This window comes from Octopus bimaculoides, chromosome 14, assembly GCF_046866305.1.
Source record: "Octopus bimaculoides isolate indiv1 chromosome 14, ASM4686630v1, whole genome shotgun sequence".
Classification (NCBI taxonomy): Eukaryota; Metazoa; Mollusca; class Cephalopoda; order Octopoda; family Octopodidae; genus Octopus; species Octopus bimaculoides.
This window is the reverse complement of record NC_142941.1, coordinates 45066121-45073620: the sequence shown is the minus strand read 5'-3', so window position 1 is coordinate 45073620 and position 7500 is coordinate 45066121. Positions and strand designations below refer to the sequence as shown.

The following is a 7500-nucleotide window of genomic DNA, read 5'->3' as shown; positions in this document are numbered from 1 at the left end:
AAACTAACCCGAAATTTGTATAGCTTTCTTCAAATTTCTTACCTTGATATTTTTGTTAAAGAAAGCTGCAAATAAACCATTTAACCCAGGGGATATAGTTATCAAATAGTACCCATGCACTTTTTTTTTATTTGTTCTAGAGATAGAGATTCACCTGTTTCTAATTGATGAAAACTGCTTCTCTATACTGTAGAATGTAGAGTTATCCTGCATCATAATAAAGATAGCTTGAAACATAGAAAATAACAGATATCATTATGACACAAAAATTGTTCGGACTAGCATTATGGTGTATTACCAATGCATTCCAGAATTCCTACTCTCAAAAATGTAATTAATTGCAGCTAACAGCAGGTAGCCAGTAAGCTACTTGTGTTTTCTTGGATGCGAGTTTAGAAGAAGTAAATATCAAACTAATTAGGCCTAATATAATTACCAAAGTTATTGGAATGTACATTAGATAATCATTCTTTACTAAGGTACAGTAATTGTACATTATAGATGAAGCTTGTACAGATATGTGTGTATGCATGTGTGTGTGTGTGAGTGCCCATCGCCACACATGTACATATATGTACATTTACAAAGGTGCATACATGCACACATATATATATATATATATCATCATAAATGTACAGGGATTAGCATTGAGTTGCTTCTCCAACATACTGGAAATCTAGAAATAGCAGTCAAAGAACTACTGATTCTAAACTACAAATTTTTCTCTAAATGGATGGCGATATTTATGGCACACATAGAACAAAAAACCAGAGTGAAAAGCAAAAACAAACCTGCCTTTAGTTAATTGGATACGAACGTTTCGCGGTTAAGATATTAATCTATTCCGACTCATCAGCCCAATATTCTGATAAATATATATATATATATATATATATATATATATATATATATATATTATATATATATATATATATATATATATATATATATATATATATATATATATATATATATATATATATATATAAACTGTATGATATTCTGATTTTGATTTAGGAGGTTTTAGTACTATGTGTTATCTATAAAGGCTGTGAGCTGGCAGATTCATTAGCACACCGGGCCAAATACTTCGCGGTATTTCATCTGTCTTGATGTTCTGAGTTCGAATTCTGCAGAGGTCGACTTTGCCTTTCATCCTTTTGGGGTCGATAAATTAAGTACCAGTTGCGTACTGGAGTCGATCTAATCGACTGCCCCCCTCCCCCCCAAATTTTGGGGCTTGTGTTCAGAGTAGAAAAGTATGTGCTATCTATACATCAATATAACCTCAACAGCTCTATTGACATATTTGAAGAATAAAATCTCCACTGAAGAATATATATATATATATATATATATATATATATCTTTTATCTCTTACTTGTTTCAGTCATTAGACTGCAGCCATGCTGAGGTACCACCCTGAAGAATCTTTAGTTGAATGAATCGACTCCAGCACTTATTTTTTCTGAAGCCTGGTACTTACTCTATCGGTCACTTTTGCCAAACCACTAAGTTACAAGGATGTAAACATACCAATACCAGTTGTCAAGTGGTTTTGTAATAAACACAGACACGATGGGCTTCTTTCAGTTTCCATCTGCCAAATTCCCTCACAAAGCTTTGGTTGATCTGAGGCTATAGTAGAAGACACTTGCCCAAGGTACCACACTTCGTGGTTGGGAAACAACCTTCTTACCACACAGCCATGCCTGCACCTCTATGTGTGTGTGTGTGTGTGTGTAATTTGTTACCTAATGCTTCTACTGAGAATAGATTCTCCGTTATTTGCATTGACTCTAAAAAGATGTAGGCATATTTTAAGTTATCCATTATCCATGAAAGTTTTTGAAATGAGTTATCATACATCTCACCCTAAGTTGCTGATGGTTTCCACCATTGATGAAATAAATGTAAACAAATGATTTGTATAAAATATAAACAGACTTATATTTAACATATAAATAAAAAAAAAAAAAAGGCTTTTTATAGAATACAGTTTGGAAAGACAAGGTCTAGACTCATTGGAAAGTTCAATTCTGTTTGAGATTAGCTAAATCCTTTTAATCCCTCAATAGTGCAATCTTCACTCTTAGTTCTGAATTGCAAGATTTCTGAAATGTTGGCTAATTGTAATGGCTGACCTAATAGACCGAAGTTCAAAGTTAACTAGTTTGTGTTTGAATTTGAACTTCTGGGTTGAGAAGAAAGTTGTCTTCTCAATCTGTTTACCTCAATCAGTTTAGTGTAATTTCAGCAATAAAGAACCTTTTTCTTTAAAAAAAGAAAAAAAAAGTAAATCTTTGAATTTCTAAAACCATCCAACCCCTTGCAGCATAGTGTAGTAGATAGGAAAAGAATTCCATTGAAAGAAATATATTGTCAAACTAATGAAGTAGACATGAGGGGAATTACTTATTTACTGATATAGTAGTATGTAAACTATATACTGATATACAATAGCATATATATATATATATAATATATACTGATAAACTATAATATGTATGTATGCTGATACATCATAGTATTTACTTTATAATAAATCACACAAATATATACTATAGTATATGCTATATACTAATATAAACTAACACATACTATAGTATAAACAGTATCCTTGGAGATACATGGCTTAGTGGGTAGGGTGTTGTAGTCATGACTATAAGATTGTGGTTTCGATTTCTGGAACAGGTGATGCATTGAGTTCTTAAGCAAAACTCTTCATTTCATGTTGCTGCAGTCCACTCAATTGGCCAAAAGACCAGAATCCCATTCAGTGGACATTTTCACCACAGAATCTGAAAAGCTGCCTTATGAGATTATGGACTGGGAAGAACCTTTGATCAATTATTTTTTCAATACACTATGTGCTGAAATAGTATGGTATGTTCTACATGCTGATTTACTACAGTATATACAATACTCTATAGTATATACTATATTAATATATCAAAGCATATACTATATATTAATAGTAATACACTATACAGTGTACTGTATTTGTATATAATAGATACTAATGTACTTCAATATATACCATATACTGATATAGTTTATAGTATATGTTGATATAGTATATGCTATATGCTCAGATATCATATACTGACATCCAGGAATATAAACTCTATACTGATATGCTATAGTATATATTATATGCTGATATATTATAGTATTTGTGGCAGAAAAATTAAATTTACGAATATTATCCTGGTTAGAAAGAGGTAGATAATTGGTACAGACCATAATAAATATGAATTATTTATAGAACTGTCAGGAAAATGGTGTTGGAATCACCATTATGGGTATACAAAACAACAATTTCAAGGACATTACATCTTTCACTTGATGCATACATTTTACATTCAAGAAAATTAGATCAAGAAGATTTACCATATTTTTCAGCATGCAAGTTGAATTTTTCAGACAAGAAATTTACAGTCAAAAGAACGTACCTGCAAAAGAAAAAATCTCTGGTAGAGTGGTTATTCAGGAGAAAGTGGGGAGTGGGGGGGGGTCTACTTATATGATGAGCATCAACTTAAACATTGATTATTTTTGACTGCAAAAAACCTACCTCAACCTATATACTATGTCAACTTGTATGTCAGAAAATATGAAGCATTTTATCATATTAACATGTTTTGAGTATTCAAGAAAGGTTTGATATACAGATCACAACAAATTATTAGGGTTTACTAAATGGGCACCTAATGTTTCATTAAGCAAGGTTGTTCAATGGGTATCTTAATTTTTGTATTTCTATTCCACCGAGGTCAACTTTGCCTTTCATCTTTTCAGGGTCGATAAATTAAGTACCAGTTGTGTACTTGGGTCAATCTAATCGACTGGTCCCCTCCCCCAAAATTTTGGACCTTGTGCCTTGAGTAGAAAATTATTTTTGTATTTCTAAAATGTTTATTTTTACTTAGTATGGTTCTGATCATTTTAAGGAACAACACTTCCTCATATATATCTTCTCTTTTTTCGCTTTTTTAGTAGTTTCAGTCATTAAACTGTGGCCATGCTGGGGCACCACATTGAAAAATCTTTAGTCAAATGAATCGACCCCTGGCACTTGCTTTGTAAGCCTCGTACTTATTCTATCAGTTTCTTTTGCCGAACCACTGAGTTGTGGGAACATAAGCACACCAACACCAGATGTCAAGTAGTGGTGGAGGACAAACACAGACACAAAGACGTGCACACACACACACGATGGGCTTCTCTCAATTTCCATTTACTAAATCTACTCATAAGGCTTTGGTCGGCCCGTGGCTATAGCAGAAGACACTTGTCCAAGGTACCACTGTGCAGTGTGACTGAACCCAGAACCATGGGATTGGAAACAAACATTTTACCACACAAGCATGTCTATTATAGCATTCAGTTAGGAATGAAACCAGAAATTATATTTCTAACCAAGAGTTTCAACATTTTTTTTACGATCTACAATGTTAAAAATAATAATGATAACAATGAAATGATTGTGTATAGTGCTCAGGTGCACTACAACTCATCAAAGGTGCATGTATAAAAGTCAGGAAAGTGAACAGTGTATGAGTCATGATATACATGTGTGCATGCAGATGGAGCAGGGAATATCAGGTGTAGTGCTGGTGAATTTCAGGAAGCATGGAGACACAAGATTACTATAACAGGTAAAGATCTATCAAATATTTTTTGCTATCATCATCTACAGTAGGGGTTGTCAACCTTTTTTTCTTTTTTTTTTATCTATGGATCCCTTTGGTTATTATTTTATTCTGGTGGACCCCAGAGCTTTTCAGTGTTTAAAAACTAGTTGTATAGAGACTTCTTTCAAAATTCCTATTTTGTTTTTCACACATTAACATGTGTAGATTGAACTATGTAAAATGTTATAGAAAGAAACCCAGCTGTTTCTTGCAATACATATCAATACATACATCTGAAGCAGAATTTTGTCAGGGGCCCTTCAGATTCTATTGTGGATCTCTAATTTACTATATTGCTATGTGGACTCTGCCACTCCCCACAAAAGAAATATTATATGGACCCTTAGGGGCCATGTGGACCCTGGTTAAGAAACACTGATCTATAGGATTCTAGCACTACAGATAAAAATAAAAGGTGTTGAAACTTTGGGTGAGAAATAAAAATTTTCAAGTTCATCCTTAATTGAATGTTATGCATAGCTTTTGTGAAGCATGGCTGTGTGATGAACAAGTTTGCTTTGATATTGTGGTTTCTGGTTCAGTCCCACTGTGTGGCACCTTGGGCAGGTATTTTCTAGCATAGCCCCAGTATGGCCAGTGATTGAGTTTGGTTGGTGGAAACAGTGTGGAAGCATATTACATATGTGTGTGTGTGTGTGCGTTTTGTATCAGTGTTCTCTACTACTACAAACATTTGACAACTTGTGTTGGTTTGTTTACATTCATGTAACTTAGTGATTCAGCAAAAAAGAGACTGACTGACTAAGTACTAGACTTAAGAAATAAGAATGGGGTCAACTTGTTCAAAGTAGTGCTCTAGCATGACTGCAGTCCAATGATGTGAGCAAACAAAATATAAATGGTTGCTCCTGAAGATAACCAAAAATGTATAAACAAAAAGAAAAATATATATTTAGAAATACAAAAATAATCAAGACCACCATCTTAAAATACTCATTCTGTTCCTCAGAGCTGCAGAACTCTATATTTAACAAAAGAGATTCTACCAATGATTTATTTATACAACATCAAGGACTAACAGGTATTGTCACAAAAATTAATAACAGTGACCTTGATAAATGCAAATTTGGGTGCCTATTTTGCAAGAACCTTGTTATTTGTTCTGAAAACTAGACTCTTGTTGGAGACCTTAAGCCTTTTGGAACCAACCTGCCAGAGACTGATTTTGGTTCTATGATAAAAACTTCCTGCTTTTAGTGATTTGGTTGTATGATAAAAACTTACTGTTTTTTAGTGATTTGTATTAAACCTTTCATCAAAATTTCGAGTTAATTATATTCCAAACACCATCTAAATAACGACAAAGTTATTTTACTAAATTCTTCCTTATTTTCAAAATTAATTGAAGCAATGGCAATATATTTCAAGAGAAATCTGTTAACAAAAGGAGTTAAACAAAAATATGAATTGTATGGGTTTGATAATTCCACACAACTGTAGTAATAATGAATTTCAGAAATATAGACAAGTGTCTTGGTCTTCTTAACCTATATTCAGCCAAGTTACTAATAAACTTTGAACTACTGAAACATATCATCCTGAACCAACAGATGCATACACATGTACACACTCACACATACACATGCATGTGTGCACTCATCATGCAGACATCAGCATAAATTATGTAAAAATTGCCAGTTAATATTCAATTTTTTGTTGTAAATGTAGTTTTATAGACAGCAGTTGCATGTCCCATAACACTTTTGTCATTGTAGCATCACTGAATACTGCAGTTTTATGTTGTCAGTGTATGTAGGACAAGTGAACATGGTGGAACATGAATATAAATGTAACACTTCTTATATTTTGAAACAGAAGCAATGTCTACTCCTCTAGCACATTTTCTGAATGCATAAATGGAAATAGCATGGTGAATTATTATGGCATCCATTAATGAGTGTGTTCTTGATCTGTCACCATGTTTAAAACCACACCTGGTTCTTGTGTGGTTTAATAGAGTGCATTCTGTTACAAGCCTTCAGAATAGGTCAGAATTGGTCTTAAGATAACTTCATCACTTCTATCAACCAGTCATGGAAGCTCTGAAAAAGGATCATCAGCAATTCTCTTTTTCTTCAAAGCCATGAGAAAAAAACAAAAACAAACAAGAATCCAAAATGTTCTAATTCATAAGAGAAGACAAATAAGGTAAGCAAATGTTTTGTTAATAAGATGAGCACAAATTTGTCTTCCATAAGAGATCAATGGATAGGGTGATTACTAAAACACGTATTACCTATGATGTAGAAGTAAGGTTAACTCCTTCTTGGTAGTCTCTCATGTCCAAAGAAGATGATTCTGCAAATTTCTTGCTGGACAACCTGCACATGTGATTCGTTTGTAGTGGTCAAATGTTTGTGCAGTACATAAGCTCACTTCCTCCCACCATCAAGTCAACATAGCCTAAACAGATGCATGGTGTGCCACATGTCAGATGTTGAAGCATTGCAAAACAATATGAGACAAAATATTTTGCTCAAGAACACAAAGCACTGCCTGTTCCAGGAATTGAAACCATAATCTTGCAATTGTGAAGGCAACAACCTATCCATTAGACCATGCACCCTCATTAAGATTAATTACTGTTGCACTTAATAATAGAACTGGAGATATGATATATGTATCTTTAAACATCCCATAATGTTTGGTAGTGATGTGCACTACAGGGTAGAAGATAAGTAAACTGGCAAACTGCATCAAATCATCAAGTTTCAGTTCCATGCTGCAGCTTTTTCTTATTCTCCATTTCACTGACGCATTTAACCAATCTGGGATTAAAGGA

The 7500-nt window shown here is 33.5% G+C and overlaps 1 protein-coding gene across 22 annotated transcripts in view; it reads left to right on the top strand.

Annotated features, from left to right (window-relative positions):
• LOC106872895 (protocadherin beta-15) overlaps positions 1-7500 on the top strand; it is a 181419-nt gene that overhangs the window by 15688 nt on the left and 158231 nt on the right. The gene's annotated exons all lie outside the window — the stretch shown is intronic.